This window comes from Pseudorca crassidens, chromosome 20 (assembly GCF_039906515.1).
Source record: "Pseudorca crassidens isolate mPseCra1 chromosome 20, mPseCra1.hap1, whole genome shotgun sequence".
NCBI classification, from domain to species: domain Eukaryota; kingdom Metazoa; phylum Chordata; class Mammalia; order Artiodactyla; family Delphinidae; genus Pseudorca; species Pseudorca crassidens.
The window spans coordinates 40,827,764-40,840,730 of record NC_090315.1 but is presented as its reverse complement, the minus strand read 5'-3'; the positions used below and the strand labels follow the sequence as shown (position 1 = coordinate 40,840,730).

The 12,967-nt window shown below is 37.4% G+C and overlaps 1 pseudogene; it reads left to right on the top strand.

Moving 5' to 3' along the window:
* Window positions 1-9,578, top strand: part of LOC137214522 (eukaryotic translation initiation factor 4 gamma 2 pseudogene) — a 197,051-nt pseudogene extending 187,473 nt beyond the window's left edge.
* Window positions 9,579-12,967: the final 3,389 nt, after the last annotated feature.

The following is a 12,967-nucleotide window of genomic DNA, read 5'->3' as shown; positions in this document are numbered from 1 at the left end:
GGTTCTGAGAAGGAATTTTATAGCAATACAGTCTACCTCAAGAAACAAGAAATATCTCAAATAAACAATCTAACCTTACACCTAAAGGAACTAGAGAAAGAAGAACAAACAAAACCCAAAGTTAGTAGAAGGAAAGAAATCATAAAGATCAGAGCAGAAATAAATGAAATAGAAACAGAAAAGCAATAGAAAGATCAATAAAACTAAAAGATGGTTCTTTGAGAAGATAAACAAAATTGATAAACTTTAGCCAGACTCGCAAGAAAGAGAGGGAGAGCACTCAAATAAATAAAATTAGAAATGAAAAAATAGAAGTTACAACAGACACCACAGAAATACAAAGCATCCTAAGAGACTACTACAAGCAACTCTAGCCAATAAAGTGGACAACCTGGAAGAAATGGACAGTGCTTAGAAAGGTATAACCTTCCAAGACTGAACCAGGAAGAAATAGAAAATATGAACAGACCAATCACAAGTAATGAAATTGAAACTGTGGTTAAAAATCTTCCAACAATCAAAAGTCCAGGACCAGATGGCTTCACAGGGAATTCTATGAAACATTTAGAGAAGAGCTAACACCCATCCTTCTCAAACTCTTCCAAAAAATTGTAGGGGAAGGAACAGTCTCAAACTCATTCTACAAGGCCACTAGCACCCTGATACCAAAACCAGGCAAACATACTACAGAAAAAGAAAATTACAGACCAATATCACTGATGACTATAGATGCAAGAATCCTCAACAACATACTAGCAAACAGAATCCAGCAACACATTAAAAGGATCATACACCATGGTTAAGTGGGATTTATCCCAGGGTTGCAAGGATTCTTCAATATATGCAAACTAATCAATGTGATACAACATATTAACAAATTGAAGGATAAAAACCATATGATAATCTCAATAGATTCAGAAAAAGCTTTTGAGAAAATTCAGCACCCATTTATGATAAAAACTCTCCAGAAAGTGGGCCTAGAGGAAACCTACCACAACCTAATAAAGACTATATACGACAAACCCACAGCAAGCATCATTCTCAACGGTGACAAACTGAAAGCGTTTCCTCTAAGATTAGGAACAAGACAAGAATGTCCACGGCAGTCAGAGAAGAAAAAGAAATAAAGGGAATACAAGTTGGAAAAGAAGAAGTAAAACCGTCACTGTTTGCGGATGACATGATACTATACATAGATAATCCTAAAGATGCCACCAGAAAACTACTAGAGCTTATCAATGAATTTGGTAAAGTTGCAGGATACAAAATTAATATACAGAAATCTCTTGCATTCCTATATACTAATGATGAATAATCTGAAAGAGAAATTAAGGAAACACTCCCATTCACCATTGCAACAAAAAGAGTAAAATATCTAGGAATAAACCTACCTAAGGAGGTAAAAGACATATACTCAGAAAACTATAAGACATTGATGAAAGAAATCAAAGATGACACAAACAGATCGAGAGATATACCATGTTCTTGGATTGGATGAATTAATATTGTGAAAATGGCTATACTACCCAAAGCAATCTACAGATTCAATGCAATCCCTATGAAATTATCAGGGGCAGTTCTTACAGAACTAGAACAAAAAATCTTAAAGTTTATATGGAGACACAAGAGACCCCTAGTAGCAAAGCAATCTTGAGGGAAAAAAATGGAGCTGGATGAATTAGATCCCTGGACTTCAGACTCTAGTACAAAGCTACAGTAATCAAGACAATATTGTACTGGAAGAAAAACAGAAATATAGATCAGTGGAACAGGATAGAAAGCCCAGAGATAAACCCATGTACCTATGGTCAACTAATCTATGGCAAAGGAGGCAAGGATATACAATGGAGAAAAGACTGTCTCTTCAGTAAGTGGTGCTGGGGAAACTGGTCAGCTACATGTAAAAGAATGAAATTAGAACACTCCCTTACACCATACACAAAAATAAACTCAAAATGTATTGAAGACCTAAATGTAAGACCAGACACTACCAAACTCTTCGAGGAAAACATAGAAAGAACACTCTTTGACATAAATCACAGCAATATCTTTTTTATCCACCTCCTAGAGTAATGGAAATAACAACAAAAATAAACAAATGGGATCTAATGAAACTCTAAACCTTTTGCACAGCAAAGGAGACTATAAACAAAGCAAAAAAGACAATCCTCAGAATGGGAGAAAATATTTGCAAACGAATCAACGGACAAAGGATTAATCTCCAAAATATATAAACAGCAAATGCAGCTCAATATTAAAAAAACAAACAAACCAATCAAAAAATGGGCAGAAGACCTAGATAGGCATTTCTCCAAAGAAGACATACAGATGGCCAAGAGGCACATGAAAAGATGCTCAACAACACTAATTATTAGAGAAATGCAAATGAACACTACAATGAGGTATCACCTCACCCCGGTTAGAATGGGCATCATCAGAAAATCTACAAACCACAAATGCTGGAGAGGGTGTGGAGAAAAGGTAACCCTCCTACACTGTTGGTGGGAATATAAATTGATACAGCTACTCTGGAGAACATTATGGAGGGTTTTTAAAAAACTAAAAATAGAATTGTCATATGACCCAGCAATCCCACGACTGGGCATATACACAGAGAAAACCATAATTCAAAAAGACACATGCACCCCAATGTTCATTGCAGCACTATTTTCAATAACCAGGTCATGGAAGTAACCTAAATGCCCATCAAAAGACAAATGGATAAAGAAGATGTGCTACATATATAAAATGAAATATTACTCAGCCATAAAAGGGACGAAATTGGTCATCTGCAGAGACGTGGATGTACCTAGAGACTGTCCTACAGAGTGAACTAAGTCAGAAAGAGAAAAACACATATCGTATATTAATGCATATATGTGGAATCTAGAAAAATGGTACAGATGATCCAGTTTTCAAGGCAGAAATAGAGACACTGATGTAGAGAACAAAAGTATGGACAGAAATGGGGGAAAGTGGGGTGCGGCTTGGTGGTGGTGGGATGAATGGGGAGATTGGAATTGGCATACATACATTATAATATGTATAAAATAGATAACTAATAAGAGCGTGCTTTATAAAAATATTAATTAAAAAAGTAATTCATGAGCTCCATATTTAAAAAAATAAATATAATAAAATTAGTATTTAAAAGAAGTTTCACATATAATAAGCTAGATGGATTGAAACAACAGGAAGTTTTAAATTTGTTTTGAGAATAACACCTCCTTATAATCTGTCTGTTCTTTACACAATATGGGGTATTTTAGTTCTGTGATAATTCCTAAGTATTCTGTGATGTAGGCAGGTCAGAGATTTTGATCTCAGGTAAATGACAGTTCAGAGACCATAGATAACTTTTCAGAGAGAATTAATCAGCTGGGATTAAGGTCTTCCTTTCCCAATTAATTTTTTTTTCTGTATACTACATGGTATTACATATGCCTATCTTGAAGAACAATGCCTATACTCAGAAAGCCCAGAGCTGTCCAATACTGAATGCTTATGTAATATTTATAGATAGCAAAGGTCTGATCCATGTATACTGTGTTCTGGGTTTGTTCAGTCTAACAGGTATGCCAGTAGTGCTCACCTTTCATTGTTCAAGGTTCAGTGATTTGGAAATGACTTCTCTTAAAGCAGGTATCATCATACTGTCCTGGATACTCTATCATTTGGGTATACTGCTGTTAGGCCCACAACTAGTAGACTTTAAATGTCTGGGACTGAAGGCCTATTCACGTAAACTTTGGATAATATTTCCTAGATAGTAACTGTTATCTCATTCTCTTCTGTATGGTACTTTCTTTGTTTATAGTTATGGGCTTTCCTAAATTGGAAAGATTCCGTAAAAAGAGTGCTTAGTTTGTTTTCAGTGGTTTTAATGTCAACCACATTCCTCTCTAGTACTTGTGTTTTCGTAACATCAGGGGAAATTAAAATGTGATCTTTTTACACAAGAAAATATTGTTGCATTTGGCAGCAGCAATATTATATGAAAAGGTGAGATTTAGAGAGCCTACAACTTTTTGCTCTGTGGCCTTAAGATGAGTCTTATAATCTCTGTCTGTGAAGTATGACTAGTAATTACCTATCTCACCTGATTATTGTGGGTGTGTAAGAAGGCAGTGTATATGAAAGTGATGAAGATAGTTATGTTATGCTCATTACTATCTTAAAGTTACTAATTCCTACTGAGTATATTTCTCTATTCTTCTATCTCCAGCTAGTTATTTGTATGCAAAAATGAATGTTTTATTCCTAAGAATAAAAAGATCTTAAAAGTACCTGAAAGTCTAGAAAATTGAGCCAGAAATAATTTAAGAAATGGAGACTTTTTAATCAATACCTTCAACTTTTACAAGACACACACACACACACACACACACACACACTCACCATTGCAATTTTGTCACATTCTTCTCTTTAATTTGGTTTGTATTCCTAAGTGTGCAGTGTGAAATCTGAAGAAGGTTTGATCATGCTAACTACAGAATTGTACAAACACAGTGCCATTCAGATGAAAGAAAGAGGGGGACAGAAAAGAGAAATAGCATTATTTAGATCTGTTCTGTGCCATTTAGTAATTCAAAGAAAGCCAAAAGAAATCTGTACCGTAGGCATTTCCCTGTTACTTTAGAAGTAGAGACTGTGGAAGCTTATCAAGCTTAAGTAAGCAGACAAAGAGCACGCAGCTATTAAATTGTGGTTTCAGAATTCAAAGTAACTCACATCAGACTGAATTCCAACCTTTTTATTTGCATGATGCATGATAAATCCTACTAACATTTTCTAATTTATTTAGCTTTTACCCACAGGCAGAGGCATTATCGAGTGTTAAATATGAAATGTGCACAGTAATCCTTCTCCAGCTACTCCCCTTTGTTTTATGTCCTCCACAGGTCTCCAATTTCTTGCTTCCCTTTCTTTGAAAGCCCACTTATCTTGGCTTTCTTGATTAAAAGCCATTAACTTTTCTCTTGGTGATAATCTGAGCTGCAATTTGGTGGTACCTCCACTCCTGCCTGTGACCCATAGGATCTCCATATCCCTACTGGCCATTCTGGCCACTTACTGACTATTGGGCCTCAGTAAGGAAAATCAGCCTAATTTCACCATGTAGTCATCTTTTGATTGTAGAAATCAGTGAACATATCAGACTTTTGTCCAGAACAAAGGGTTATTGTGGCAACTAAGTCCTTTATACTGAGTTGTAGATGGCTCCCTCTTGAGGGTTAACATCTGCTTTTTAAAAAAGGCTTTTTAAACAAGGTTCTACTGTATAGCACAGGGAACCATATTTAATATCCTGTAATAAGCCATAATGGAAAAGAATATGAAAAAGAAAATATATATGAATATGTATGTGTGTGTATATATATATGAATCATATATGTATGTGTGTGTGTTTATGTATATCTGAATCACTTTTCCACATACCAGAAACTAACACAACATTGTAAATCAACTCTACTTAAAGCGTTTTAAATCCTTGCCTGGGACATTGGGTTATCTTTACAACCATTTTATACTATTAGATTTCTATTTTAATGTTGGATGGACTGGATAGTCACTACGGATTCTTATCATTTGCAAGCTAGAGAGGCCTTATAGGTGTAACCCATTATTTCCCAGTCCACATTAGCCTGCAGGAGGCTCGACTGACTTTATTACAACTACACTTCAGATGGAAGGAGTAAAGACAATGAAAGGAAAAGGAAAGTACAATAAGCTGATTAACAGTGTATGTCTCTGCAGAGGGGGCTAAAGAAGAATCAGTTATGGGGACAGATTTTCATGACTGGCCCAAATTTAGGAAATAATCACCAGTCCTACCTCTCATTAGACAAATAAAACTACAGAAACTCAAATGCCTTCTTAAATCACATAACATTGCTGGAAGGGGCGACTCCTTCCTCCCCCTTCCCTCCGCCTTTTTTCTTTTCCGTTCCCCTCCCCCTCTCTTCCCCGTCCCCGATGACCAGATCCTGAGGAGGCAGCTGCAGTGGCAAATGCTGAGTTCTCGGTGAAGGTTTTTCATTTCTCCCATCCCCTTCCCTTCCCACCCCATCCATTAATATTATTCTTTCGAAGATTCTTCATTGTCATGCTGCCAAAGTGAAGAGTGAGATTGCAGAAGGCAGTACTTCTCATTTCAGTGCTTCTTCTGGCGGAGGAGGAAGCCGGGGTGCACCTCAGCACTATCTCAAGACTGCTGGCAACAGTGAGTTCCTGGGGAAATCCCCAGGGCAAAAACGCGCAGAAATGGATTCCTGCAGGAAACACTAGGCGAGGTGACAACTCCATAGCAAACAACTATGCAAATGAAAGAGAACGACATGATGCAATCTTCAGGAAAGTAAGAGGCATACTAAGTAAGCTTACTCCTGAGAAGTTTGACAAGCTTTGCCTTGAGCTCCTCATTGTGGGTGTAGAGTCTAAACTCATCCTTAAAGGGATCATACTGCTGATTGTGGACAAAGCCCGAAGTATAGCTCACTGTGTGCTCAGCTATGTCTGCGATTGGCAGAAGATGAACCAAACTTCGATGGCCCAGCAGCAGAGGGTCAACCAGGACAGAAGCAAAGCACAACATTCAGACGCCTCTGAATTTCCAAATTACAAGATGAATTTGAAAACCGAACCAGAAATGTTGATATCTATGATACGCGTGAAAATCCCCTCCTCCCCGAGGAGGAGGAACAGAGAGCCATTACTAAGATCAAGATGTTGGGGAACATCAGATTCGTTGGAGAACTTGGAAAGCTGGATCTTATTTATGAATCTATCCTTCCAAAACACTTTTGGAAAAAAAGAAGAGACTCCAACTCAAAGATATGGAAGAGGATTTGGAGTGCCTCTGTCAGATAATGAGGACAGTGGGACCTAGATTAGACAAAGAAAGAGCCAAGTCCTTAATGGATCAGTACTTTGCCCAAATGTGCTCCTTGATGTTAAGTAAGGAATTGCTGGTGAGGATTCGTTTCCTGCTGCAGCATACCATAGAGTTGAAAGAACACCATTGGATTCCTCGCAAGGCTTTTCTTGACAATGGACCAAAGATGATCAATCAAATCCATCAAGATGCGGTAAAAGATCTAGGAGTGTTTATTCCTGCTCCTATGGCTCAAGGGATGAGAAGTGACTTCTTTCTGGAGGAACCGTTCATGCCACCCAGGATGACAATGGATAGGGACCCACTTGGAGGACTTGCTGATATGTTTGGACAAATGCCAGGTAGCAGAATTGGTACTGGTCCAGGAGTTATCCAGGACAGATTTTCACCCACTAAGGGGCGTCATCGTTCAAATCAACTCTTCAGTGGCCATGGGGGACACATCATACCTCCCACACAATCACAGTTTGGGGAGATGGGAGGCAAGTTTATGAAAAGCCAGGGGCTAAGCCAGCTCTACCATAACCAGAGTCAGAGAGTTTTATCCCAGCTGCAAGGACAGTTGAAGGATATGCCACCTCAGTTTTCTAAGAAAGGACAGCTTAATGCAGATGAGATTAGCCTGAGGCCTGCTCAGTCTTTCCTAATGAATAAAAATCAAGTGCCAAAGCTTCAGCCCCAGATAACTATGATTCCTTCTAGTGCACAACCACCACACACTCAAACACCACCTCTGGGACAGACACCTCAGCTGGTCTCAAAACTAATCCACCACTTATTCAGGAAAAGCCTGCCAAGACCAGTAAAAAGCCACCACCACCAAAGGAAGAACTGCTTAAACTAACCAAAACTGTTGTAACCAAGTATCTGAATAGTGGAAATGCAAACGAAGCTGTCAATGGTGTAAGAGAGATGAGGGCTTCTAAACACTTTCTCCCTGAGATATTAAGCAAAGTAATCATCCTGTCACTAGATAGAAGCGATGAAGATAAAGAAAAAGCAAGTTCTTTGATCAGTTTACTCAAACAGGAAGGGATGGCCACAAGTGACAACTTCATGCAGTCTTTCCTGAGTGCATTGGACCAGTGCCCCAAACTGGAGATTGATATCCCCTTGGTGAAATCATATTTAGCACAGTTTGAAGCCCATGCTATCATTTGGGAGCTGGTGAGCATTTCAGAACTAGCTCAGCCACTGGAAAGTGGCACCCATTTTCCTCTCTTCTTAGTTTGTCTTCAGCAATTAGCTAAATTATAAGATTGAGAGTGGTTAACAGAGCTTTTCCAACAAAGCAAGGTTAATATGCAGAAAATTCTCCCAGAAATTGATCAGAATAAGGACCACATGTTGGAGATCTTGGGAGGAAACGGACTGAGTTTCTTATTCCCACTCCTCAAATTGGAGAAGGCACTGTTAAAGCAAATAAAGTTGGATCATCTCCTCAAACCATATATAAGTGGATTAAAGATAACATCTCTCCCAAACTTCATGTAGGTAAAGGATTTGTGAACATCTTAGTGACTAGCTTCTTACAGTACCTTTCTAGTGAAGTAAACCCACCAGTGATGAGAGAGATTCTTCCTCTGCTCCTTCCAAAGAACAGAGCAGGAAAAACAACTGCTTCTTTCCTTCAAGCCAGTAATGCAGAAATTCCTTCATGATCACATTGATCTACAAGTCAGTGCCCTCTGTGCTCTTCAGGTGCACTGCTACAATAGCAACTTCCCAAAAGGCATGTTACTTTGCTTTTTTGTTCACTTCTATGACATGGAAATTATTGAAGAAGGTTTCTTGGCTTGGAAAGAAGATATAACCCAAGAGTTCCCAGGGAAAGGCAAGGCTTTGTTCCAGGTGAATCAGTGACTAACCTGGCTAGAAACTGCTGAAGAAGAAGAATCAGAGGAAGAAGCTGACTAAAAGAATCAACCAAAGCCTTAAATTGTGCAAAACATACCATTACTGTGACGTAACTGCATTTGACCTAACCACTGCGAAAGTTCATTCTGCTGTAATGTTTGCACAATATTTAAAGCAGAAGCGTGTCAGTTAGGATTTCCTTCTGCATAAGTTTTTTTGCAGTGTAATGTCTTAATCATAGTCTACCATCAAATATTTTAGGAGTATCTTTAATGTTTAGATAGTATATTAGCAGCATGCAATAATTACATCATAAGTTCTCAAGCAGAGTCAGTCTATTGCAGGGACCTTCTTTGCTGCCAGTTATCATAGATTGTTTTAAGTTAGAAAACTGAATAGCAACACTGAATACTGTAGAAATGCACTTTGCTTAGTAATACTTGGGTTGTTGCAATATTTACTTATCCATTTGGTTGTTACAGAAAAATTCTTAACTGTAATTGATGATTGCTGCCGTAATAGTATATTGCCAGTATTTCTACCTCTAGTAATGGGTTTTATGTGCTAGATTTTAATATCCTTGAGCCTGAGCAAGTGCACAAGTCTTTTTAAAAGAAACATGGTTTACTTGCACAAAACTGATACATTTTGAGAGATTGTAAGTGCCCTTGAAGTGGTCTTTGTGAGTGTGAAACTAATGGTGAGAATTTGAATTGGTCCCTTGTATTATAGTATTGAAATTAAGTCTACTTAATTTATCAAGTCATGTTCATGCCCTGATTTTATATACTTGTATCTATCAATAAACATTGTGATACTTGAAAAAAAAAAACATTGATGGAAAGGGAAATACTAAACTCTAGAAGTTATGGTTTACAGATGAGCAATATTACCACCTAGACACATTCACCAAGCAGTCTCATGTGGGCCTTAATTAAAGCTTAATTCTGCATTTCTTCTAGTAATTATATGTGCAGCCTGCTGTTAAATGAAGAATACTCTTTATTTTCCTGGACCTCTTAAGAATATTGCAATCCAAGTTTGGGACTACAAATTAATACTAAGAGGTTTAATTACTAGAGCATATGCTATGACATTTATATGAAATAATAGACTGAGCATAACAAAATTTTTAAAAGTAGCACTATCATATGCCAGACACCCTCCTCAATCTGTCTGCCTTAATCCTCACAAAATTAGATTTAGTCGTACTGCTATGACTGTTACCAAAAGCCAGACCCTATATAGAACTTATGATGTATTAGCCATTGTTCTAAGTACACACACACACACACACACACACACACACACACAAACATGCATGAATGTATGAAGTTGTTTAATTCTTATAGTCACTCTATGAGATAGGCGTTTTTATCCCTGTTATATAGATGAGGAAATAAAGGGTCAGAGGCACTAAATAATGATTATTCAATAGGTATTAATTAAATTTCTCCTCTTGTTGGATATTATGTAAGCACAGGGGATATAAGGATTAATATGAAAGAAGTGTTCCTGGAGCCTTCAGTCTAGTGAGGAATACAGATTTTAAACTGATAGCACCAAGAGTTATTACTCATTAGCATAGAATTTCTATAATGAAGAATTTTATAAGAGAGTATATGATATAGAGGTAAAATCTGATCTCCAGAAAGGGAAGCTTTTCTCTAAGCCATAATAGCAGATTAGAACAGCTTCCCAGGGAAAGGCGGAGGGAGGAGAGTGAAGACAGCAAGGGTTTGAACTGCACTGTCCAATGAAGGACATGAAAAACGGCTAGTGTAAATTTAGGTGTGCTGTAAGTCCAGTATACACAAAAACTTCTACATGTTATTATAAAAATAAAAGAAAATAAAATACCTTGTTCATACCTCCATTTTTATATAGACTATTTCTCAAATGTTAATGTTTTATATATATTGGGTTAAACAAAAAATTACTATCAAAATTAATTTCACATGTCTAATTTACATTTTTAGTGTGGCTACTAGAAAATTTGTAATTACACATCAGACTTGCTTTGTGGTTCATACTATGTATCTATTGGGCAGGGTGACATAGGGTTTCAGACCAAAACAAATGCCAGAAGCTTGGAGGACTCATTGGTGAGAAGCAGACCTGTGAGGCTGCAGTAGGTTAACTATGATGTGGCAAAAGCTGAGGCTGGAGATAGAGGCAGGTTAAGGGCACACACCTAGGACTTTGGTGTCAGACACTAGGGTATTCTTGCTTCTTCATTCAACCAACAGCCAGGATTCTCGTCACTCTGAAAGCTCTGGGATACACAGATCCATGTTCCTGGAGTTTACATTCTTCAAATGAGCTGCTCAGAAAGAATGTACCAAAAACTGAAAATGAGAAAAATGATTCATCTCTGCCAATTCCCTGAATGAGCAAGATTTTTGGCCCAGGATGTGGCACTGGGAAAATAATATAGTTTGCTTTCTTACTGGTTACCCTACCCTCTCTCTTCTTTTTACTACCCTTCCTCTGTGGTTAACCATGTTCTCTTTTTTCCTGTTTTTCTTTTTTTTTTTTTTTTTTCCTAGTGGCAATCTCCCATTAAGAAGATCCCTGGGCGTCCACTCTCATACCTCTTGTGCTAAACCCTACCACTTTCTGAAGGAGCTAATCCTATCTCAGTGCAATGTATATATTGTTCTAGGGCTTATTACATTCTTCTTTGAGTTTTAGTTGTATTCCCCCCACCCCCGGGATAAAGCAAGGTAATTTACTGAAGCAGAAGTGATACTAAATGACTGTTACAGTTACTGCCATAACTAACTGAATAAATAAAAAGAGAAAAGGAAACACCAAAGAAATACAATCAAAATTTTTTGTAACATGTATAATATTGGTCATCTTGTATTTATAAGCACCAAAATCTATTTTAAAAGAGAGTGTGTGCACATGGCGTGTGCATGCATGTGTGTGTGTCTGTATGAGACTCTCATCATGTGTGTGTCTGTCTGTGTAAGACCATCATCTAGGCCAGAGTTGAGATGTCAGTGTGGACAGCTGTACTTTTCTCTCTCATTCACAGTAACTAAAGTGTGTTTGTTGTATTTTAAAGAAGATCTCTGTTGGAACCCCCCTCTCTGAGTACATGGTAGCTAAAGTGACCTGTGTCATTTTTATTGATATGTGTCTACTATTTTAATGGAAGCCTAGTTAAAGATTAACTAGCTAATCTTTATGATGATAGAATTTATTTGCTTTGAATTTTCATAAGATTTATTGCGGGGCTTCCTATTGCTCTCCTACAAGAGATTTGGATGGTCCTTTCACCCACCCTCTCTCTCCTGTTCTCAGTTTTTTGCTTATTAAAAGAATATTTAATGGCTGTAATTCTACCACATACCCTGAACATGGCCCTGAGACTGTAAAATTCAATCTACCCAGGAAGAAAGTATGTAAACATAAGCTGTAGCTGCCATAGCTATGTTGAAGAAGCATGGATGTGGTTTACAGGTGATAAAAAGCATAATCCATGAAAGAGGTATTGTTTCAGATGATTCTTGACAAAAACTTGCCTTTAAAATGATGGAAAGAAATCCCAGATAGAAAAATCGGAACAGCAAAATTTTAGGATAGTGACAAAAAGTCACATTCCAGAAAGCACACGTAGTTTGGGGTAGCTGGAATGTAGGCTATAAGGACATTAGCATATTGGAAATTAAGTTGGAGAAATGGGCAGAGGTTCAGTTAATGTCATGTTAAATAATTTAGGCTTTATCCTGTAGACAGAAAGACACTAAAGACATTTTTCAACAAAATGGTATGTAAGTAGCTTTGTGTTTGAGAAAGAACATCCTTGCAGTAATATAGAGGTTACTTCCTATGTGTGCTACCTTGTTCATTTATATTTAAAAATTCTGAAAGAATGAGACCTCCTGTTTCAGTTTCTTTCTTCCCAAGGAACTCAGTGTAGTCCTCAGCAAATAATAGGAACTTATGCATCTTTATTGAAAAGAAGTGAATATTATTGGAGCATGTTTCTTTAAGTAGAACATAAGCTTTGGCACAACACAAACCTAAGTTAACAGCCTAATTCTACTTCTTACTAGTTGTGTATCATTATTGAGCCTCAGTTTCTTCATCTGTCAGAATGGGAATGAAAATATCAAGTACAAAGATTACTGAGAAATTTGCTTGGTGCATAGACATTCCTCAGTCAGATTTTGTGTTTATACCTTGGTATATACAACGACTGTC